General features: G+C 39.4%; 1 long non-coding RNA gene across 2 annotated transcripts in view; it reads left to right on the top strand.

The window, feature by feature from the left end:
- LOC148186203 (uncharacterized) overlaps positions 1 to 25,395 on the top strand; it is an 83,352-nt gene that overhangs the window by 30,622 nt on the left and 27,335 nt on the right. For both annotated transcript variants that reach the window (XR_015775216.1, XR_015775215.1), the window contains exon 2: positions 17,322 to 17,422. This is a non-coding gene — a long non-coding RNA (uncharacterized LOC148186203). The remainder of the gene's footprint in view (positions 1 to 17,321; positions 17,423 to 25,395) is intronic.

The raw sequence follows: 25,395 nt of genomic DNA, 5'->3' as shown, positions 1-25,395 counted from the left end.
CATGATGCTGTTTACTTTAACTGAAATGCATTTTGTCCGTGTTCCACTGTCTACCTCTCCATTTTTTTCTTATCTCAGTCAAGTGAAACTGACATTCTGTGCAAAGAAAGTGAGTCATGCTCATATTATGAGATATAATAGTAATGAGGGATCCTACATATTTAAAGAGCTTTTTAATCCAAAATAAAAATGAAACGGCATAAACAATGATTAACTTTTTTTTTTTTAAATGTGATTTTTTCGTTTTTTATTTTATCTTATCTTTTGCTCAAAACATCTTGCATGCCAAATCGAACCTTATGGTGGGCCAACTCTGACACATGGGGCCTCACTTTCGGCAGCAATGATCTTTAAGTGCATTTTCCAAAATGCTGGGAATCAGAACAATGCATATTGGACCATGTTGTTCATACTGCTATATTTACCCCATCCCTGCATCCAACCATCCATATAGCCACCATAACTTATACAACTTCCATGATTAATGAAAAAATAATGTGGTGATTGCACAAACAGTGATTTCTACTGCATTTCTGGATCCTCTTACTAGGTTTGTGAAGTTATCATAAATCTCTTGTAAGAAAGTTATACCCACAGTTGTGAAATCACCCATCAGCAATGCCACGAACAACACAATGTTCCTTCGATAATTGTCTTAGGGGAATTTAATATTCAGTACTAATAGCTGGTAAGACAAGTTACAGATTTTTGCTGCTATTGCTTACAAATGCTGGTTCTTTTCACGCTTGAATGCATTTTTGGAAAGTTGGAGAAAATGTTCAGTAGATCAATGAAAGCCATTGAAAAATCCTCTGTACGGTGTAATGAAAAATAATTCCTGGTCTTTTAGTCTTGCTCCCGTAGGACACAAAGTTTCTATAAAAGCATATCAAAATGTCTACTCTATAAATGGTATTTCTGTGTTTATCCCTGTTCTCCATTTCAGCCTCCATACATTCCAGTCAAATGAGGCCTCCCATTGGACCCAGTCAGTAATCAGCCCACTGGCTGGCTGCTGCTGTTCTGTAATAATATTCTAATAAGCAGTGACTGCTGCTTTGATGAAGGCCTGCTACTCCTACTGCTGATCTACTGATCTACTGAACTTACTCCTACTTGGGTAATTAAATATAGCTAAAAAGAAGGAAATGGACCACCAGCTCTCCTTGTTTCTGCTTTCCCTCCCTTTCTCTCTCTCATGCTTTTTTTTTCTTTTTTTGCGCTCAGTATTCCTCCTTGTGTTGTAAATGTGAGCTTTTATGTGCCTTTTCATCATGCTTCACTGGTTTCTAGTTCTTTCCTCACTCGTCTCTGTTTTGTTTCTTTCTCTCTCATCTCTTTAATTTCTTATTTGTTGTTTTTTCTCAAGTCTGATAGAGGCTTAGTGCTGAACTGCTACTCTGATCTCACTCCTACCCGGGCAATTAAGTCAAGAGAGGCAACAGTGGGAACAGGGACCACCAGTGGGAGGGTGCAGATTTCTTTTTACATTTTGTATCTCTTCTTTTTTATATCTGTTACAGTCTACCTCTATCATTTTCTCTTTGACAACATCATCTTTTTATCTCCATTACCCTCTTCCTTATGTCCTGTTCAGCGGTTTACCCTCTCTGTATGTCCATCTCTTTCTCCCTTCCCCCTCACTCTCTTGATTGACTTGAGTGGGTGAAACAGGCCAATTTGTTCTCCCAGGGTCTAAAATTACCTGCCTGTCTGTTTGGATGTGGAGAAGCACAGACGATTTCTGGTCTCCCATCAGTAACCACGGCTCATGTCGTTCAAATAAAATCAAAATCAGCATTGTTTGCATAGGGCTTTACACATGGTTTTCTCCCCGAAGAAACCTTGAGAACTTTGTTTTTTTTTCCTGAAATGATATCAAAGTTGTTTGCTTTACCTTAGCTGTTTCACCAAACTAAAATTAGCTTAAAGGGACAGTTTACCCAAAAATGAAAATTCAGTCATTAACAACTCACCCTCATGGACAGTCAGATGGAGTCTTATAGTCCACAAAACACTAAAGGAGATTCACGGGGAAAAGACATTTCCCCCGTGAATAGCTGATCTATTTGTTCAATTGTCCGAACCTTAACTGTTAAGCAACTCTCTTGTGGAAAGATTCAAATGGTCACATTGTGATGAGACATGTTTGGCATGATATATATGACACTAATCTAAAACAAGTTACATTTAAAACAATATATTAAAAGAATACACATGATATGAAAGTTTACTTGGTTCTGTAACATTTTCCAGTTGATTGAAAGCTGATTAAAAATAGTCTCTTGTGTAAATGTTATCACCTCTCCTGTACAAGGTACCACGAGGAGACACTTAAACGACCTTCTTTAGTGCAGACAGGTCCCAGTTCAATGTCCTGTTGAGGAAAGCTCTGCTGAGAGATGGTTTCAAGATCGCTGTGAATGTGACAGATAAAGTGCACCTCGGTGTAGGCTTAGGAAGGTGTGAGTGAGTAGTTTTTGGTCTCAGTCCTGGCTGTGTCTGGCCCTTTTTCAGCTCCCGTTTCACTGTTCTGTCAGCCCTCATACTGGGGGTCTGGAATTAAACAAAACAAAACAAACATAGCACAGATTCCATTGTGTATGTGTGGTTTTTAAACTTGGCTTTCGGGGTCATTTCGGCTATTCCTAGATGTAATTTTGCACACACGCAGGCACTCGCGCACACAGATTCTCAATATCCAGATGAAATAACATTGCCTCCGTGCTCTAAGAGGTGTATTAATATTGGCACTGCTCACTCGGATTAGGAAAGAGACAGCAGATATTTCTAGACAGACATTCTAATTTTACTACTTTGCATTAAAACACATTTGGAGCTCTTTCTTTTTTCCAGCATCCAAAGATCAACAATTATTGTTTTTTGTGAGGTTTTTAGAGCCAGGGTTTTGTGGCTACATCTTCCAGTCTCCAGCCTGCCTTGCCTTTTGTGCTGATTCTTTGTGTGAGGAATACTTTTCCACCTCACTAGCTGCGCCACTCGCCTGTTTTCCCTGCTCATTCTTTGGATGGAGAGTGTGTTTTTTCTTTGTCAGTTTGAACATTATTTCATCTCTCCCTCAGTCTGTGTGGTGAGGTGGGATGACCTGTGTTTCAGTGGAACAGAACATGGCGCTGTGCGTGTGTGTGTGTGTGTGTGTGTGTGTGTGTGTGTGAGTGCGCATCCCTGTGCGTGTCTGTTAGGACTATCACTTCTCATTCAAAATCTTAGCTATCATTTGAATATGAGAAAATATATTCAATAAAATTCATACAGAATGGTATAAGATCAACAACAAGTAGCACCACTCCAGCTTTTTAAACTATGTTTAAAAAAAAAAAGAAGGCAAATCTACCTTGTAGCTTGTAAAAACAAAAGTATGGATACTTACATACTTTTTCATTAATGTGTTTAAATTAGGGTTGGGCAATGTATCAATACTATATTAATATTATGATATGAGACTAGATGTCATTTTAGAATTTGGATACTGTAACTGTAACTGTTATAGGTGTTGCCCAGCCTTAGTTTAAAACAATATGATCTCTGTTAACTATACATTAGGTAGTATAGAAAATACTGGAGCTATAAAAAACAGATTTACAATAAGAGTTTTTGTTTTATTATTTATTTCATCCATCTATATAGTGGTGTTCTTGTTTTATGTTTTTAGTTTATTTATCCCCATAAAGGGGAAACTCACAGAGACCACTGTACTGTGTTTACAAGTCAAGCAACAATAGAGGAAAAAAATAGCAATGCCATGTTGCCATGTTATAGAGCTTTTTTTTAATACGTGTATTGAATCAAAGTTTAAATTCTGGTATTATGATGACATTAGTACAATGTGTTCCAAAAAATAAACACAACTTTACTATTGAAGCTATACTCTGTCACTATGAATGTATACAGCCAGAGGAGGTATTATTCGTTTTTATTTTAAATATATACTTCTTTATTTTTAATTTTCAATATTATTTGAGAATCTGATTCTACAAAATCAACCATACATGCTGTCACAAAAAATGTACACCCATTGTATTGTGCCAAAAGTTGCGACAGCTTCAGCTTTATTGCAGAAAAAATCCTTGTTGTTGTTGTTGGGGTTATTTCTGGGGTTTTTTGCTGGAGCTCTCTGCTTTTACACCCTGTGTGTTCCATGCAGCTTTATTTTCTGTCTCAACGTGGCCTCAGAGCCTCAGAGTGAGTGACTGTGCATCTGTGCATGCTGTGTGCCTGTGCGTTTGTTGATGACACCAGACTGTCTGATCCCTGTTGTATTTCACATACAAACACCTTCACACATTTCCCCCGAGGTCTCAATAAAGTCACCTGCTAAATAGAAAGTTTATAAGTCCACAGAGCCGCTACGAACTCAGAATCTTTCACAAAAGACTTGTTATTGTTTTTAAAGCTCTGTTTACTCTGCACGGCCCCAAAAAAACCAGCCCGTCAAACCCAGCCCCTCTCTGGGCTGCGACCCAAAAGCTTTATTAGCTAGATGAGTGTTGGGTGGCCAAATCTCAAAGCGTGATTGTGTGTGATGACTGAGTGTATGCGTATGTGTATTTGTGCATGGAGAAATTGAGAGACTCTAACAGAGAGTTTATATAGTTATTTGCTTGCCTGCTGGTGTGTATCATGTGTGCTTGAATGTGTGTTTTGACCAGCTGCTGTGGCTTTGCTGTGCTGTGGTTGACTTCACCTCTTAAAATGTTGGTGGGGAGGTGATTATTGCATTATTTGTTTGTTGTTTGTTTTACAGAGTCAGCAATGCAAACCTGGCAGCTTTTTATGTCAGCCAGCTCTGTGTTCACCTGCTAACAGGTGCTACATTCAGTTACAGACATTGATTGTTAGTGTAGCTGGAGTAGATTGATCCTTGTGCAAAGTCAGACAATCATAGAGCTCTTGAACAAGTTAATATTTTCTTTAGCCTATTGTTTTTTTTTTTCATTGTTTAGATTTCCACATGTATGGTTTAGAAAAATACTAATCATTTTGTTCTCGGGAAGACACATTCATTTCATCACCTCCTTTTAGGGAAATAATTATTTCCAAATTGTTCACTCTGACTTGTGAACAGCATACTGAAGCTTTTCTTCACTCTGACTTTCCAGACAGAGGTTAAACACACTGCAATTGAATTCTCACAATACTGCTGTATTTAATGTTGAGTCAAAAAACTTTAACTTACAAAGCCAACAGTTGCTCCTTTGACAGATAATGAAAAACTGACTTTACAGGCCCTGACGGTACTGAGGGAAATTTTTTTATGGGGATACAGGCACATTCTCTGGCTCAGAGATGTCAACACCCCAGTGAAATAAAGGATGCAAAGTAAAGTTCAAACACACAGACATTCAGCCTTCAGTTTCTTCTTAATTTTTCTGGTTTCAAGCTTTGTGAGAGACGTTTTCCTGTTCACAATGATTATCTGAGCTGTGTGAGATCTGTAGGATAACACATGGGGATTCTGTTTAGAGTGGATTTTCTCTTCAGTATCGAGTTCATCAAAAGCGATTAAGATGACATTGACTTCCAGCCCACCAACAGCTGCTGAGGGATAAAACTATTTTCAGTAATTCATTTAATAATTCAGAGAATATAGTGTGACAGTGAAGGCTCATGCACAATTATTTTTTTTTAGACCAGCACATTTTCACTCCCAACACGTAAAATACCAATGCAGTCAGTGGCCCTACACATCAAACTGCGTCACTCGAGGGACCCCTCCAGCGTCACTCACTGACTGTTCAAGGACGGCTTGTCAATGCACTCACATTACATGCATTGTGTCTTTTCAAAATAAATAACCGTATTCACAGAAAATGTACATTTCCCACCTGTTAGATGTGTGCAGTCTCTTTTCAAAATAGAATTAGACCAAAGGTGAAAAAACAGTTTTTAGGGGAACTTCCTTAAATTTAGGCAACAAAATCACATGGGTAGGTTTAGGAATAGCAAAACAAAAAACAAGCAAACAATGGTTTGGCTTAAAATAAGAACATTTGTTAAGTTTGTAGTGTCATGTGACATACGTCACTAGCATAGTATGCTACACATACTTGCATTATCATTAAAATAACTTCACTGACCTCTGGTTCCACACAGGAAACCAACAGCAGTCTCCTGGGTAAAAGTCCGGAGTTTGTTTGACCTGTCCACTTCCCCACACTGTTGCCTTATGTGGACTTTCTCACTCTTTATGCCACAGTAGTGACTCCTCCCCATGCGTCTCATAGGGCTGCCTCAGTATCAGACGTGTAGAGCCAGTGACCAAAAATCAGTATTTGACGAGTTGGGAGTGAGACCATGTTGTGTTGCACGTAGGAGAAAATGTCTTTAAGCAGGAAAATAAATAAACTTTATTTTAGGAATGCAACATTTGGATTCTCAGGCCTTCATCATTTTTTTTAAAGATAGTTCTTACCTGATGAAGGTCTGAGGACAGAAAGGCTGTATTCCTAAAATGAAGTTTATTCCTAGTAAAATAATAGTCTTTTATTGCCATAAAGAATACAGCATACAATGTAGTATCCTAGTGTAATCTGTTAGTGGTTACTAATGGTTGTCTCATGGTTGTCATTTTCCACTATACTCTGTGAACGTCTTTGTTTGCTGCACTGTCTTGCTCTTTTTCCTCACTCTACCTCTTCCTCATCCTCCTCTCACCTTCCCTCATCTTTCCATCTCACTCTCATCCTCTCTTCTCTCCGTCTCACTCGGTTTAGTAGGTCAACATGTCCTGCCTCCTCTCCACATTAATTGTTGTCTTGCTGTATCACGCAACCATTCACAGCTGGGACTCATTAGACCTGTGTCTGTGTTTGTTTGAGTGTGTGTGTGTGTGTGTGTGTGTGTGTGTGTGTGTGTGTGTGTGTGTGTGTGTGTTTGTATATGGGTGTGTGTGTTTTCACCAGGCCAGGGTAATTCCCCCTCTGTCTTTGATGAGCAGGTTGGTCCAAGGCTTCGGGCTGAGTTCTGTAAGATGCTTCACACTTGGATGATACGCTGGTGTTTGTAGTTTTCCACGCATTGCTTCTGTCTCTCATGTGTCATGTCAAAAGCGGGACTGCGAGAATACTGAGAACTTCATATATGTATGGTTACTTGGGGGGCCTGTGGTACTTGTTGTAGTGTGGGATGCTTATGAGATTTGTCGCTTGTCAGCGAGTTTTCCGCTTCTCTGTTTTATTTCTATCTGCACTCTGTGATATATAAAAGAGCTAATGTCTCATTGAAACCGTGATATGAGGCCATGCAATCTACCGTATGTAATCTTTTAGAATGTATCTGCTGAAGATCTGTTAAAGATGTCTGCATGCCTTGCGTCTTCTTTGCTTTAAATGCTCTACAGAGTGCTGCAACGGAGGCTTTTGAAAAGTTACCAGAACAATCAGACTCAAACCTGAGACAAAAAAGAGAACAAACAAAAACAGATCCAAGCTGACCAGAGCTGAAACAGACACTAAAAAATGGCTTGGGTCCATAAAAAAGACAAACATTTAGTTGTTTTCGTATGGATCACTCATTCAGTTGGAAAAACTGCTCGTAGACAAAAATTGGCCTAAATGCTAAAAACAGCCTCTGTTGTCTGCAATCACTTCAGCATCCCAGTGGGCATGTAATTGATATTTAAATATCCAAACACAACTTATTTATATAAAGAGCACAAATATCTAAAGCTCTGAAAGAGGTGCTACGTTTTGTTGATTAATTAGGCAACCAAAATATATGTCCAGGGTGACACCTGTCACTTATGATGTAAAACTTGGTCTCTCAAATGTGTGAAAATCACTCGTAGGCAGAATTACTAAGAATGAATTGTGGCACTGGGAGTGTCATGAACTGTGCATCACTAACAACCGCTATCTGCTACGTCTTGAAATCAGTCATAAAAGATATTGCATTAAATTATATTACAGCAGAAACTTTCCCATGAAGTTTTGCGGCTGTTAACAGTTAGCCCTTTTATGACTACGACTGCAGTTATCCTTGTTGCAAAGTATAAATGTAGCCTTTGTGGCAAGAATGCAGAAGGCAGAATACTGGAAGTGAGAAAAAGAGAGCTGAAATTTTGTCAGTGCTGTTGGAGTTTTTGAAAGCACAGTTTCAGACTGTAAAGGAAGATGTCATGATCTGTGCTTCAGTTACCACCAACTCTGTGAAGGAATGATTTCACTGTGACTGTGTGTGGCTGTTGGTGCTCATCTTTCTGAATTGGGCTGCTTTTGCAATGAGGCTTATTTGCATAGAAAAGGGCTGTTTGGGCAAATTGTGTCCATATTACCTCAATTAAAGTGGTGCACCAGGAGCACCGAGCTGCAATTTGCTTGACAGCGCAGTTAGGTGTGTATTTCATCCTTTTCAGGGGCTTTGAGAATTACAGTGTCTTTTTTGTGCAAGTTCAATAGCTGCAAAAAGCCATGCAATCCTGAATTAATCTTTTAGTTTTTTTTAAGTTGCAATGCTGCCTGAGTGAGAGGCGTATCATTGACATGAGATGTTGTGATTTTGGAGCAGATCAATTTACACTTTGTGTCTATACTTGATTTTCCTTGGAAATAACAGATGTTATTTATGCACTTTAAACACAGCAACAGCATTTCCAGAATGTTCACCCTCTCCTTCCTTCATTTTTCATAAAAGTATTGTCCTTTTTTCATTCTAATCTTCCCACATGTACAGAGTGAGCCATTATTTGATATTAGAGATAAGGTTTCATTTGTGCAATTAAAACACATGCAGGTGTACTTGGACACACATGCCAACAGATGCTTGAGGTGAATCATCATCACAAAAAAGAAATAATCTTGGCTCCCAACAGTTCACATGACATTGACCAGATGTTTCTCTACATTTGCATATTACCCCTGTCATATTCAGCCAGCAAACATCTCTGTTTACCTATTACAGTCAGCTCAAGTGCGTGTGAGTTACTGGGTACGTTAGAGAGGATTTGGGTTTCAAAGCCACAATCAGGTTCCTGGCCCTCAGTAGTCACATGGGGATGGAAGTGTTGTAAAACCTTTAATAATTTTACACTGAACCTGCAGCTGCAGGTTGAATATCTGTGGATTCAGTGTTATGGCTGTGGTCTGTCTTTAGATGAATATGTGAAAGAGATTAAATTGAAAGAGTGTACCATTGCAAGAAGTGATGTTAGGCATAATTAAGCTTAACTGCGCAGGTCTCAATCCACTTGTTTAACTGTATGCATTGGCTATGGGCCTACTTTACAGCACATTTTCCAAGACTTCTTGAAATATAGCACGTCCTCAAGCAGCAACATCTGAATGGACGTGTGACTAATTTGTACAAACCACATGGTGTAAAGAAGACTGTCTGACAATCAAAGAACCTGTCAGTTATTCATAGTTAAATCTTTTGTCAAATATTCAGTGCTTCATCAACCTTGAGCAACAATTTGTGATCAAATTTCAATGCTGAATCCGTACTACAGCAGGCCACACAACAGCGTTTACAGCAATCATGCTGGAGCGCATAAAGAAAGCTGCAACACTCACTGAGGGATTCATCTATTCCTCCCATTTTCAGCTTTGCTTCCATTCTGTCTGAACTACTTGGGCTGAAACATGAATTACGAGCAAGACCACATCACAACTCTGTGGGGAGTTTCAGTGTGGCGGTGGTGCTTGGACCATTCATTCACCCACCTTTGTTTAATTATAGGTCAAAGACACCTCAAGGTTTGTGGCCACATACATGTAACAATTCAAGGGAGGGTGCCTCCCGCACTCTAAATAACAGGATCCTGCTTTTTTTTTTTTTTTTTTCCGGGTGTCCTTGTGCATGGATTTATGGATAACTGCAGTGATCCATAAATTGTTTTTTGGAGTGTTTTGTTAAAGCAATTCTTCAACTCTGGGGGTTTAAAACACTTGTACAAGTTGCTTTGATGGACAATATACTGTACAGTTTGTGGCATGATGGTATAAAACCATTCTTTCATTGTCCGTAACTGCTTGTCCTCATAAGAGTCACGGGGGATATAAAACCATAGACTACAAAATAATTATTGATGTAGCCAACACCATGTTAGACATTGGTTTGTGGCTGCCTATTTTGAAGCCTTGAGTTCAGCATTTTGGCCATCAGCATCTTGCTTTTTGAAGCCAGAAGTGACCGTATTTGGGCGAGAGGGTGGCGCTGTGGAGGAGCAGGGGGGGACTTTACTTTACTTTACTGTCATTTATGGGAAAATTGATTTTAGGGACTGAAACTCTTCCAGTGTTTCCCACAGAATTAGGATCTATGTATGGAGCATTTTGTTGTTCCTCTTTGTGATCATTCTGTTTCCTGTCTTTGAATTCTCAGGTTTTTGCAGGTCTGTGAATACAGCAAAGGCAAATGATTTTTGTTTTTATTTTTATTTATTTATTTTCCCTCAGCAGCTGTTTGAGTTTGTGTTACAGGGTAGAGAACTGATCAGTAAATCAGTTTGTGATTAAATTGTTTAGAGGAGCAGATGCTGCAAAGGTGACTGAAAGCAAACTTTTAGACCCAGCGCTTGACTGCAAGGTGGGCTGTTTCGATGGGGAACGCAGTTGGTTTCATCTAAAGTAGTTTACAAAATGATATACAACACTAAAATGACAGTGCTGTTCTAAGAAATACAGCTGTCTATTTCTGCATGAGTTAGCGGAGAGTTATGTTTCACTTTCACTGCACTTGGTGTTCTGCCTCTCCATCTGTGCCCAGAATATGGTCAGTGCTCCAAAAGTGTGGTGTTCTGAATAAGTGAATGGTACATTCCAACAGTGCTCCCAATGAACAGTCCAGCTCCAAAAACAGAAAATCAATATGTAGCGGCAAATACTGATTTCATGGTAAGAAACTCTGCGTGCTGTACACATGTTCTCTGAAGTTGGGCATTTTAACACAGGTGTATAGTGAGATTGACACATTTTTGGAGCCAGCCTCAAGTGTCCATTTTGGGAACGGCAGCTTTTGGTACTTTTGTGTTAGCTTTATTTTCAGCCCCTGAGGTTTGCCACATGTACTGTATAAAGCAGATGGCAACATTCAAGTGTTTATCAGTGACATCCAGCAGAGGCAGGTCTGGTTCAGTGTTAATCCTGTTTTATACACTAGGTAACACATCACGTACTGGTGTAATAGACTGCATTCATTTTTACTAGGTGTCCTTAATAAACTGGATCTGAGAATACTCCTCACCAGTACTCATCTTGCTTGCATCTATGCTGTTTAAGTGAGATTTACTTTTTCCTCTTGACTGTGATAGCGAGAAGCATCAGTGCAAGTGAATACACACGAAAACAAATGTATCGTCATCATTAGGCACTCAGTGTGTGCCTCTCTCCCTCTCTCCCTGAGGTCCCTCAACCCCTCTTTTGAAGTCTACTCTGAGTCCCTGACTCTTTTTAATCATGTGGAGGACCCCAGTTTTTAAAGCCAAGGTAAGATAAACTCTGTCTATAGAGTACATCTGGCAGAGAGAGCTCTGCTAGTAAAACAACGGGAGAGAGAAAGGCAGAGAGAGAGCCAGTGAGATGTCAGGGTGAGGACAGCAACAGGCAGAGCAGGATGAGTAAGGAGTGAGAGGGCTATAGACAGAGAAGCTGTTTGAAAAGAGAGCAAGAAAACTTCAAATGTGAGCTCAAAGGGGTAATGATTGTATATCCCATCACTTCTGAAAGCATGGACAGGGCTGGATATTCTCCAGCAAAAATAAGTTGGAAAAAAGTGGAAAAAAGAACACCATAAACAAAAGCTATGTAGCAACAGCAACAGTGATGTACAGTGTTAGAATCAGTTTTAACTCTCTCTGCTTTTAGATGTTGGCCCTTTTAGTGTTGTAGTTTTCATTGTTTGTTTTGTACTGTTCCATCTGCAACTTTTTATGCAGCCATTTTGGCCAGGTCTACTTTTCAAAAGAGTCTCTAACCATAGACTTTTGCCAATCACAGGTCATTTCAGAGAGAGGGCATGCAATAATTAGACATAATTTAGATCCTAGTAACCCTGAGAAGCAAATAATACATTCACTAACAATTCTGTGGACATTTACAAAGTAATTGGTAATTTCACGATATTGTATTTTCATTATGTGCTGTGATATTATTTTGCCAGATGGAAGTTATGTTTGTACCAAATTTGATGCTTTTATCACAAAATGAACGATAGGTAAGCTATACCTCCCCACTAAATGTGTTTTTAAATTCAGTTGTTTTTTTCCCATTCCAGAAAACTGCATGTTCCAGCTTTAAACCAAAAGTATTCAATTTTTTTTTTTTTAAGTGTGGTGCATAATCCTTATGGGTCAGAAAGTGTTTTTTTTATTTATAAATTTATAGAGACTATAATTTTGATGCAAGCTTAAAATTCTTGTTTTAAATCTTTAAAAATCTCCTCTCAGTTCAGTGTGGTATGGTACTGGAGAGGATCATTAGATGATAAACATGGGAGGTTGGAAAGAGCGAGGAGTGAGACACAGTAAGGGGTAGGTCTGCCTTATGAAAGACACATGCAAGTGAGCACGATCAAGCCAAACCTGTAGCAAGTATTGGCTGGCGATGTGTGTGTCTAAGTCTCCGTTTAAACGTACATTATTCATGTGTGCATACAAGCTGTAATTGTGTTTGTCTGTGTCCTCTTGTACATCCTGTACATTTGCCAATATTTATATGACTATAACCATATCAATAACTGCATGTGTGCTTGTGTGTGTGACATAAGGTACAGGGAAAGCTCTGGAAAAACTTGAGCCGTCATCATTTCTATCTGATCCATTTCCTGCAAGAAAAAGCACAACATCATAACGCCTGCCATATGGAGATTGTTACTATAGAAAGCAGAGCAAAAAAGGCTGCTTGTGAATGCAGGTCACACAGGCTGGAGTCTGCAGGAGAAGACTGAGTGCTCTCTCTCTCTATCTCTCTCTGTCTCTCTCTCTCTCTCTCTCTCACACACACACACACACACACACACTAGGGATATTGGACATTTACCAGGGAGAATCAGAGATAAGGAAATTGAAGAGTCTCTTTCCTCTGTCTCATGCGGCTTGTTTTCTCTCTAAACAAACAGCCGGCAGCAGCACAGCGTTTAGGAGCCCTTTATGAAATAGTCTGACATCCTTTATGGGACGCACACAAACACTCACACACAAATACATGTTAAAGAAAAAAAAGAAAAAAGAAAGAAGAAGAAGAAAAAACTCAACTTTGACACACAAGTACAAGAGGGGTTAACTAATTCCAGAAAAATAACATTTCCCGCCAAATTCAGCAGCTGCAAAACACTTTGAACTGCTGGAGGTCCCCCACCAGACGTCACTGGAGTCACTGTAGGTTACGAGCTATCTCACATCTGGATCTGTAGGTGACCTGAGGGTACAGACGAAGAATGCCAGTCTCAACCACCACTGTCCTTGCACAGTCTCTATAGCACAGTGATCAAACGGTGGAAGGGTTAGTCGTCCCACTGCAGCTCGGTATGACGGATGAGAGACAAAACACACACATGCTCTCACAGATGTACATGCAGCTTGTGCTTTTACATGCCTTTTTGGACACACACACACACAGACACACACACACACACACACACGTACCCACTCAGTCTGTGCACCATGTTGTGAGTGACATTGTGGTTGCCCGTCCGAGTCTTGCTCTGCTGTAACCACCAGTAAGAAAAAGACTGTGAGGCCGACTGCATTAGACTCAGGCCGCAGAGTCTCCAGTGACCCGTGGTTCTCATCATTTCTGACAGTGTAATAAAGCCAGATCTTTTAAGGAAGGGCTTTTCCTTTTGTTTTCTCTTGTTTTAGGCTTTAGTTTTTTTTAAGTTAATGTCTGATGCTATTGTCCACAGTGTCTAGAAAATTATTGGCAAGAATGTGCTGTGAAACACTTTTGTCTTAAATGTTATTTGTTAAAGCTGTTGCAGAGATGATTTGTGTGTCCATGTGTGAATCGGGCTGCCAGACTGTGGGGATACCCTCGGGGTGCTAGTCAGCCAGTGTCTACTAAGGACACCATATGGCTACTGTAGCAGCAAGCACACTGGATATAGATTGTTTCAAACTTGACAACATAAACATTTAAAATGGGTCCCAATTTATTTCGTGCTGGAATGTTTGTTAATGCAGAAGCTGACAAGGAAACTATAAAATTAGGGAAAAGTCAGGATGTTGGTGACAATGTTTGAATTTTACACTAGAGCTAGACCTTGATGCCAGTTCTATTGGAGTTAATGGAGCAGGCACTGCAAATCACACTTGAACTCATCAATTAGTTGTTGGTTTATCTTTAATTGAAGAATTCTTCCACACATTACATGATACTGACTGATGTTTTTTTTTTTTTTTAACCTAAGTGTACACCTTTGTTTTCCTTGTTATTTGTCTCCAAAGCAGATCATGCTTTGTCTCTCTGTCATTTTGGAGGAAGAATGGGATTGCTGCTAAAAACTGGCTCCAATGCAAAATTTGAACGCTGTCGCTGATGTCATGTCATTTCCTTCTTTGATAGTTTCCTTGGTAGCTGACAGGAGATACACGGGGAACAGCAGCAACAGAATAGCAATGAAACAGTCTATACTGAAAACACCTGCATGAATCTGGATAAAATATGTATAGTAAGTGCTGATCTGCCAACTCCATCAAGTTTGAGTTGACCAAATGTGGTCTGGCATTGTGACATTAAACAGCAATCCAATAGAACCAATAAGCAGTAATAATAACAATGGCAAAGACTATAGACAAAATACCTCAACACTGCAGTTGAGGCTGTTATATGTCTTCATCTCTCTCAGTATCGCCTGACAAAGTGTGTTTTACTTCTGCGCTCCACTCTCAGAACCTCTTCAAAACAAGTATGTCAGCATTGTTACGCATCCATGGGTGGGCTCCATTTCACTGCACCTTTAAGCATGTAGCAGCAAGGGCCAGGACAGCTATTTAAATTGAGTGTATTATGTCAGCCAGGGCACCAGACATGTAATTGTCAGCTGACAAAACACACAACAATGTCAGCCTGCAGGAAAAAAGCCATGGTAGATTTTCTAATTGACACATAATTGTAATGCTCACAATAAGATTTTATATGAACCTGGATGTCATTCATCACTTCTCTGTGTTATCTCTTGTGATTGTGGCAACATACATGACGGTCTCGCCACTGAAATTTAGCTGCATATCTGACATATCTGCTGGCTATGATAACTGGTAAATTATGTGCTGACTCCACCTAGTAGACTTAAAACACATTAGCTAGTCGTTAGTTAGATTGATCGCAATGTCAGACTGAAGATGGAAATGTAATGAGTTGAAAATTGTATCTGATATTAGGAAAAATCCAACTGCCATTAAAAAGGAAAGCTGTTAAGATCATATAGAGTTTCTTGGTATAGAACATTAAATTCATACACTATAGAGAGATATCCAATATATTTTGATCAAATATTGTATTTCAGTTTCTCATCATAAACCACAATAGCAGTATAACAATCACCAACTTCTGACAATCATATAATAGAAAAATCAACTCATTTCTAAGATTACACTAAGCTTTAACACACGACTTTAATTTGGATTTCAAGCTGTGTGATTAATGGCAAATGATTGTGTCTCATATAACCTTGGGGACTTGAAAGCACCATACTAAATAATTAAATGCAATAAATGTGTTCTGGGCAGTCATCGTTGCTATTATCTACACTCGCCCTGTATGACGGCTGGAATTGGGGACATGGGGCCAGAAGCTGTTTATTGCTTTCATATGGAGCCAACATGTGTTTCACATTTGCCAGGAAATTTTTTTTTCTTACTGTAATATGTACACTCAGGGTGCTCTTACCATTGAGATCACACTGCTTCTTCTGCACTGTTATCATTTGTTAGTAAAACTAACAGTAAAACTGAGAAATGAAAACGAAAGCTTGTCCTTAATTGGCTGTGCTTTATTATTTTTCTCCTTCTTGTGTTCCTACAGTTTTAAATTACAGTTTTCTTTCATAATGAATTGGTGCAGATCAGATGTTGATACACGCAAAGTAAAATCTAAACTGTAACAAAGTTATCGTGTTGCATTACAGTCCTGGCTCACCTGCAGGAGGATGGCTGTGGTTTGTTTATAATTCATCAAGTAAATGTATTCGGCTGCTTTTGATTGCGGTTTGACTATCATGTCTGTGTAAACAAATCTAGTTCAGGATCCCAAAATAGCCAAAAAATTCCTTCCTCATGAATTACTGATTTGGACTCTGTTAAAGGCCCTTTAGGCATCTTTAACCTGTTTGATAATGCGGATCACTGTTGGTGATGCGCTGGCATGGAGCAGAATATGACATTAGTCCGATGTTTTCTACTGCGCTGAAAGGCAAAGTGCACCCCTGAAAACCTCATCAGTGTTTCTGCAGGCCTCGGAGCTGGTGGGACCACATCATGCATGCGCGCCCATGTGTGTGTGTGCGTTCACACACCGCAACCAAACCATCACAGGACTCATCTTCTCCATGATTACCCTCTTCTGAGGCCCAGCAGGAACATGCTCGGTTAAAAAGAAGCAGGCATTGTTTTATTCTGAAGCAGAGAGGAGGGGAAAGAAGTGAGAAGTGGAATTATTTTGTCAGGGCCTTATCCCATCTCACTGAGTGAGATTAGTGGATTAGCACATTCATTTACGGCTTAACCCTGACCTTTTTGGTTTTACAGAGGTGCTTCAGGCTGAAACAGATCAATGAATTGTGGTCACTGTGCAACAAGTATGTTCTCAAGCAAGTTATTTTGAGACTATCACATCCATATTTATTAAAAACTGGAGCTGATTAAAAAAACACCATCACCAGCAGATACCAATATGAAAAATATCAGTGATGGGGATTTCACTTTTCAAACTACTTCAGAACTTCACCGTGTTGTTGGATTGTCCCAAATACAATTCAAGAAAAGTTACTGTTTATTTCTAAAAATCAAAGTTGTCAGAGGTACCTCAAATTCCATACCACCAGAAAATATCCAGGGAGATAACATAGAGTACATAAACATCAGCCTATAGAAAATGTTACTAAAAGTTCAATAAACAAATTCTTTTTTTAATGCTTATAGAAATCCACAAATGATTTTAATTTCAGTGTACAGTAGATTGTAAAGAAATCTTACACATTAAAAGGCATTACTATCTCTAGTTTAAGAATAGCTAGTCTCCAATAGAGATGAATATAAGTACTCTTTTTGGACATCAGTATTGGTTAAACATACGGAGTAATCATCGCAATGATGTTTATAATTTTTTTTAACTATTTAAAATGGGTGAAATCTTATTTTATTGTAGGACTGCCTGCACTGGACTGCTTCTCCCAGCGTCTCCTTGACCTGCCGTCGCTCCCTCATGAGACTACTGCTGCAGGAGTGTGAGCTCTGCATCAGCAAACAGTAAGCGAGCACCCACCTGCGGACACATAAACAATGGCAAGGCTAACTGTTGGCAGCACACGGCTATAATATAGTGATAGTAATAGCAAAAATGTGTTGAACTTGATTCGTGAGACCCCCTGTGGCGTTCTTAGCTTTTGTAGATATACAGCACAGCTCTACACAATGGTGCATATATACATCCCAAAGCTGATGGTTTTGTAGGCTCCAGGCTGTAGGCTTCCCTATGCCATCTAAACCCCTGATGTGGTGCACAGACCCCTCTCAGTGCACAACCACATATTGCTTATTACCACACAATCTAACACTGTGTCATATCAGATTGTTTTAACGCTGATTCCAAACCAGACTGAGACATTCCAACCATCGAGCTCAATCTGAGATCGAGGGACACCCGGGCCCAACAGTTTGTGCAAATTATCATGTATGACAGGTTTCAAGACTCACCACTTGAGTCTCTCTTTTTTTTTCTTCTCCGAAATGTGTTGATTTTCTTGGCTTGTGTGTCATGAAGTAGTCCAAGAGTCTACAAGAATGAGCTCAATTGTAGCAACCGCCAGTGGGAGTTTAGCTCAAGGGGGAGTAAATGAGAACAAACTGAAAAAAGAAATCACTTTTAATAACTCACACAGACATTAGTGAGCAGAAGGGATTCCCAAGCACATGATGTAATTATTAGCAAAGTGTGTGACGGAGAACCTAATATATTACATTTAGTTTCTGGTCAGACACCAAAAGGTTGACTGCAATAGGGTTCAACGAGACCTATAGAGATTTTACTGCAGTTTAATCTTTTGTGTGACGGTAATTCTTGTTAATAATGAACATAAATGCTCATTTATGTTTGTCAAAATGGAAACACAGCCTTTCAAGAGAATCATAATATGAAAACTGCGCCATCAGGTGCAATATGATTGAAAGCCTCAGAAAGGAAAGGAAATGACAGAATGTCTAAGCCTTTGTATGCAAACGTTTAAATCATTGATAGAAAAAGATGTCCTGAAGAAACACTGTTGGATACAGCAGGTTTTTTTTCCCCACTATCCATGCACAGTTTACACACACACACACACACACACACTGAGCCCCCCTAAAAATAGTTAATTCATGCCACAACCCCAATTGTATGTCTATACCACAGCAATCCCCCACACTACCACAAAAAAGCCCACTCACTCCTTTGGCCACCTTACCTCATGTTGAGCACATTCACTCTGTTCTTACTTTAAAACACACTCTCACCACTCATATAACACACCATTCTCAGCCGCAACCCCTGATATAACCAGTGCTCTGACCAGAAAATGCAGTATGGGTAGCTTTAATTCTCACAGCTACAAGCTAAGAACTAGAAAGCACTCAGAGAACACATATTCAGCAAGGCTGTATAGTACAGTACACAGAAAAGCACACTGTGTGTGTATGCTGGAGATATTACAGCTTTGGACAAGGACTCATTTTACAAATGTACATGAGTGCAATTTGCAAAATATGTTTTGTACCAGATTTAGGGAAGTAGGATGAGTGGTGAAATTAGATTTTCCATGTATGTATTTTACAGAAAAGATTCTGTTTAACCATCCGACATTTGGTTTTGGTACAGAACTCTGTAATTTAAAAGGTACTGATAAAATTATGTCAGTGTTACCAAGTACCGATTAAATTTATATCTATTTGCCAAATTTTGGTACATTAGAATGAGAATGCTGGGTTTAGACAAGAGGTAGAAGTATGACAAAACACCGTGAAGTCTGGAAGCTAGCCACAAAGCGCAGAGGCAGGGGTTGTATCAAAATGTGTTCCCTCCGTCAAATAATATAGTGCCACCCTCGGTGGTTAGGGTCAGGGCTAAGGCTTTGGTTTAGGTTTGGGTCGAAGAAAACACAACGACAGGCAAACGACACAAACTGTTCACACACAAACGGACAGAGGGAGGCAGAAGATTAGCTCAGTTAGAAAAGAGCAGAGAAGTGGCATTGCATTTTACTCTAATGCATCACGCCTGCAGCTTTTTCAAAAATTACAATCTTATTATTCAAGAGAAAGTAAGGTACCGTAAACCAGTTACGGGTAACAGTTCAGTTCACCAAACCCTATTTACTATGCACTTGTGTTAAGGCATATGGGCCCATTACAGTTCAGAGGTTTTGAATAAAACATAGTACTTCTTTCTGGTATGGAAAGTTTGTGGAAACCCTCATAGGGTGCACTGGAGGAACTTTGTTTGATACTGTGGTACTTGGTTCATGAGGAAGAACAGAGACAGAATTGCCAATATGCTGACCTTGTAATATGCTTGTATCAGCATCATCACTTTGTGAGTTTGTGGTAAATTTAGTTTCTAAGCAGTGATGTCTAATTCATCATACAAACACCTTCAGATCAAGTTTGGTGGTCTTTGCAACAATAGAGTGATACTCTGATTTTAATCTGTCTGATGACACTTTTCTACATGAAATCCACATGAATCAATAGCAGATGGTAAATGTATTCTGTATCACAACAGCTTCTAGTGCTTTGTATCAAGATCTTTACCCTGTAATATAAACGTGACGTTCAACTAAATCCTCATTTGAATCAGTAAATGCCCTCTAATGGAAAAAAATCACGTTGGCGGTCGTGTTGTTTTAAATTAAATCAACATGATCATTTTATATAAGATGATGTTTCATTTCTAATCAGCTGCCCAGCTCTCAGCATTTTTCTTCCTTCTTCTTTTTCTACACTAAAAATAACTGCCTCTCTTGCTCATTTAATGGATTCATTTATTAATTTCAGCTAATTTAATTACTGAAAAACAAAACTGGGGAGTGGAATGGTTAATGTGGTTGTACTATAAACAGACACCCAGTAAATTAGCCTTTATTTGATCCCATGTCAGGCCCTAATGCCCTGCATGTTGACTCTGCTGTCAGGCCGCCAGTGATCAAGGACTAATAGAGGCTTTCTGCTGCCATAGTCGCTTCCAGCGACCCTGGGTCTAAGGCTAAATCACGCCAGTGGAGTTGGAGGAGAGAAGGCCAACAAAAACAACAAATATATTTTCATTTAGACTGCAGGCATATTCCTCTGGAGAGTAGGGGGGTGAAGGAGAGTGGAGGAGTAAAGGTGAGGAAAGGAGAGGAGAGGAAAAGCAGAGCAGAGGAGAGAAAGGAGAACCAAGATGAATTAAGCGACGCAGGAATGAGATGAGAAAAAAACTGCGAGAGGACCGCGGACTAATTTTGGGGTTTTGGCTGCTCTGGCTCAGGGTCTGGAAAATGTTTCATAGGCTTATCAAAGCCCTGACTAAAATATTAGTACAAAATACATGTTTATATTCTTGTTTTTATCTCCATGTAGCAAATGCATTAACATGAAACATGCACTACTTGAGTGAGTCACATTTAGGACTCTGGTGACTTTTCCTGAATATTTCTCTCTCCCGCTGACAGGCTTTAAGGTTTTTTTCCCCCCTCTTTTTTTATATTTCTGTCCTTCCCTCCCTCTCCTAACTCTCTGCACTCTTTCCGAATCGATAAACAGAGAGCTCACCTCAGTGCAGGCCAAGGCAAATGTTTGAGCCACCTGTTGCAGGAAACTTGAATCTCTCAGGAGATGTGAAGATGGAGCTGGAGCTGTTGCTCGGGCTGCGCTTTAGGTACAGGTCGCCTCTGAACCAGAACAGAAAGGGGGACAGAAAACGTAGAGCCATGCGATGTTTGTGTCAACAGGCAGATGGGGGCTGAACTACTTGATGTGACAGTGTGTGTTACGAATTAGATGAAATTTTACTCATTTCTATATTGAATTTTCAATGTGTTGAAGAGGAAAGTATTAGTCCAAGCAGCAAATAAAGGATTTAAAATATTTTTTTAGTTATGCCATTGTCTCTGCAAATAACTGTATCTAATATGCTTTTCAACAAATGAAAAATAACAAATGATAGGCAGTTGCAACAACAAGTTGTTAATGCTTATTCTGATGAGATAAAAACAAATTTGTTCACTCTGCTCTTCTGTGTATCTCCTCCTAACTAATTTTATTTTCTCTATCCTTAAATTTTCTCCTTTTTTCTTTACTTAATTTCAATAATTATGCCGGTGGAACATTAGTAACGACCTAGCAACAGACCCATTTTCCTGTCGAGTCCGCCAGCCAACTTGTGCTTATGCCTTTTGGAGATTGTGGGGTTGACCAAACTAATTAAATGCCCCAGTTAAAAATCCCTCAAAAATGCTTAGCTTGCTTAGTCTTGTTACGATTAAACTTTACCTGTATTTTTTAGGTAGTAGCTCCGTGTCACTGGCACCGCTGATGGAGAATGCCAGAGAAAGCCAAACATTTCTAGTAATTTAGAGCCAAATCAATTAGATAGATAGATAAATGTGATCGTTCCCAAAATTCACAACATGTTGTTATCTAACGAAATGTTCATCGAAAAGTCCATCTTTGATGATGTTAAGCCTTTAAAAAAAAAAGCTTTTTCACTGCAGTCATGATCACTTAGCCTAAAAAGTATTGTAGCAACGTCCACTTTCCCATCATGCCCAGATCTGGGATGAATCAATTTTAGTTTTCAGTTAGATTTGCTGTTTTGTTGTTCAAAATGCAAATTTCACTTTTTGTCAGTATTCACACACGTGTCTTTTCAGAACATGGTGTTTTCTGCTGGTTATTGTCATCTTTGTGTCAGTTTACGCCATTAGTGAGTGAGCTGTTACTTTTCATAAATTCAGCTGTATTTCCTCAATGCGTCTTCAAGCTCCTTGACAGTGTGTATCTTAAAACCATTAATAGTGGGATGACACACTCCTCCTCCCCACCTGATAGATGTGTCAACAATGGAGGGGGAGTTCCTGCAAGTGCAGTAATTTTTAAAAAAAAGTGTAGTAATACTTTGCTTGCTTGCTTAATCAGAACTACTTGTTGTGTAATGAGCACTTATGTTCAGGGCAACAATTGTTCAAGTGTTTATGTGTGTTTGTTGGAGTCAGTGTTCAGGCTAAGTAATGATTGACTCTCCTTTTAGCTAATTGTTAGTTTCAACCAACATTTGAGAAAAATATTTTGCCCTATAGCAGCAAGATGTTAGACTCTTAGACTCTTTACCAGGTAGTCACGAATGGTAAAAAAATATAGATTAATTCAGCTTTGTGTAAAGGATAAAAGACAAGAAAGTAATAAAATAGTTGTAGGGCTGCAACTAACTATTATTTTCACTATCAATTAATCCTCCAATTATTTTCTCAATCCTGTCAAAAAAAGTGAAAAAAGTCTTAAAAGGCATTGAAATTGTTAATTTAAATAAAAGGCCTCAATTTCTTAAATCAATCTTTCAAAGTCTTAAAAATACTAAGGCATGATAAGTATGATTTTTATTAATTGTTTTTTTCTTATGTTGCATTGTAAAATACCAAAATAAAAATAAAAATTAAAAAAAAAAAAATGACCAAATGCCTCTCACATTAACATCACCAAAAAGTAATGTTTAATATTATGATGAATATTAAGTATAAGTATTACGTATTAGGTAGTTTTTAATATGTGTTATTATTATTATTATTGTTATTATTATTATTATTATTATTATTATTATTATTATTATTATTATTATTATAGTATTAAGTTATTAATGTTGGTTCATGTTTTTCTTAGATTTTGATCTTAAATTTCATTTCCAATGCCTATAAAAAAAAGTCCTAACAAAGTCTTAAGTTTTATCTGTCAAATTAAAGATATTCAGTTATTAAACAGAGGAAATCATGAAATTCCATCTTTACAAAGCCGAAAACAGCATTTTCTGCCGTTTCTGCCTGAAAAATGACTTTTACAATTAATTGAGTAACTGTTGACTGACTAAAGGATAAGTTGACTAATTGCTGCAACTCTATAATTAAGCATGAAGGACTAAACAGTGCCAAAAAAGAAATTAAGTAAAATAGGCTGAACATGCACGGAGCTGGAGGACTCCTGGTTCACCTCCTGGGTTCCAGGAACTCCCTTGGTCTGCTTCCAATGATTGCCCCCAAGCCCCTTTGCCCCCCAACCCTCTTTACCTCTGCAAATACCCCTTCAAACCACCCCCCAACCCTCCAACCCCAAATTTTCTGGCAACTCCTTTAATCGCCCCCATCACCCCTTCTTCCTCTCAACCACTCGCCCCCTCCTTTCACCCTTTGGCATCCCGTCCAAACTGCTGCCCTCTCAGCAAACATCTCCCCACCTCCCTTTCTTTCTCGCCCATCCCCCTCCTCCCCCTCGACTGCCATAAATGCCCCCACGACTGTGGTTCTTTCAGTTATTCACCTCTCCTCCAAACCCACACGTCTTTCTCTGATTCAAAGCTTGCAAACTCTCCCCCTCTCTCTCTCTCTCTCTCTCTCTCTCTCTCTCTCTCTCTCTCTCTCCCTCTCCCTCTCCCTCTCTCCCTCTATCCGCTCCTCTGGCTCTCTCTCCCCCTCTCCCCGGGAAGTAAAATATTCACAGCTGCTGCTGCGGTCAGGTCGCACGGCCACAAGACTCTCTGAGCAAACAGAGGAGCTGTGAACGTGTGAAGCCGATGGTGTACGTTTCATTTGAGGTCCGACACAGGTCCGATAGATCCTGATGTAGTCAAAACAGAAACCGCATACTGAGCCTCGCCACATGCCTCAACAAACCAAACACTAACCAAACATACCCAAGCACAACACGAAAAAATGACATTGGCAAACAGTTTTTCGAAACATGTTGGGCGCACTGCAGAAACGGGAGAAATGATGCGTGGCTCAGTGCCGCTGAACAGACTCATTCAGATGTCACTGAGGGTTGATAATCAGTGCGAAACATCTGTCTTGGATCAATGCCCCGCTTTTAAGGTCTGGCCTTGTTATGGAATTACGGGTAAAGGCAAGAGCACATTAAGTCATGTTAAAGTTGCAATAAAAATACATCAAGCTATTCCAAGAGGTCTACACATGATATATATGCAGACTCGATTCCAAGTTCCCTGAATGAACAAGTGGACGAATTTGTCTCAAATATCCAGATTCATGTTCCAATAAGGACTTAAACGGGAAGTTTTACATATGTAGATCTCCAAAGTTGTACCACCAAATAATAAATACATCTTGGCTTAGGAATGCCAGCCCTTAAACTTTATGAGGGAGGGGGGCGAGGCGGGGGATCAGTGTCTTGAACACATTTCAAAGTAATTGTACTTGATATGTCGTTTACAGAACACCCAAGTAATCATATAAACAAAGGACTAGATGCCCTGGGAGGATGAAAGGAAATTTGAATCTCCCCTCTGATGCATCATACTTACTCACGTTTTGACACAAGCGTTAGGCACAGAGGATTCCTGAGCACAAAAAGAGGATCTAGGACCTTTTTGTAATAAACACAGCGGGATGGATCGACTCTGGTGGATTTTATCATACTCAAAAATTACCATACACACACAGAGAAACAGATGGCAGAGAGTTGAAAGTAATGGATGCAATGAACAAATTACAACTGCAGCCCAAGGCAGAGGAAGTGTGTGTGTGTGCGATAACCTTGCTCCAGGTCCGATCCCACTAATTGCTGGAATCTATCTGAATTTAAGCAAGACACGACAAAAGTTTGAAAAACAGTCAAAAAAAAAAAAGTGAATGCAATGCAGAGGGACCCAGACGGCAAAAAACACGAGAGAGGGAGTTTAAGAGAACGAGAGGCAAAGCGAGAGAAGAATAAAGAAAACATGACATCATAGTTAATTAGAATCAGGTGATAAACAAGGGAGTTATATTTACGTTATACCATATGCCCTGCTCCATGTGTCTCTCTGTCTCGGGGGGGCACAGCAACAGGTTTCAGACAAGTAAGGTCAAGGAGGAGGCTTTTCCCAGCTGCTAGACCACACTGATGCACACACCTCTTTACCCAGCCGCCCAAGTGTGTTTCCGTGTGTGCGTGCATGTCGGCCATTTCTAAAGCCTGTTTTGTCTTTGTTGTTATCACATAAAAGA

This window comes from Plectropomus leopardus, chromosome 20 (assembly GCF_026936395.1).
Source record: "Plectropomus leopardus strain MGB_pleo_1.0 chromosome 20, ASM2693639v1, whole genome shotgun sequence".
Taxonomy (NCBI): domain Eukaryota; kingdom Metazoa; phylum Chordata; class Actinopteri; order Perciformes; family Serranidae; genus Plectropomus; species Plectropomus leopardus.
This window is presented reverse-complemented; position numbering and strand designations above follow the sequence as displayed.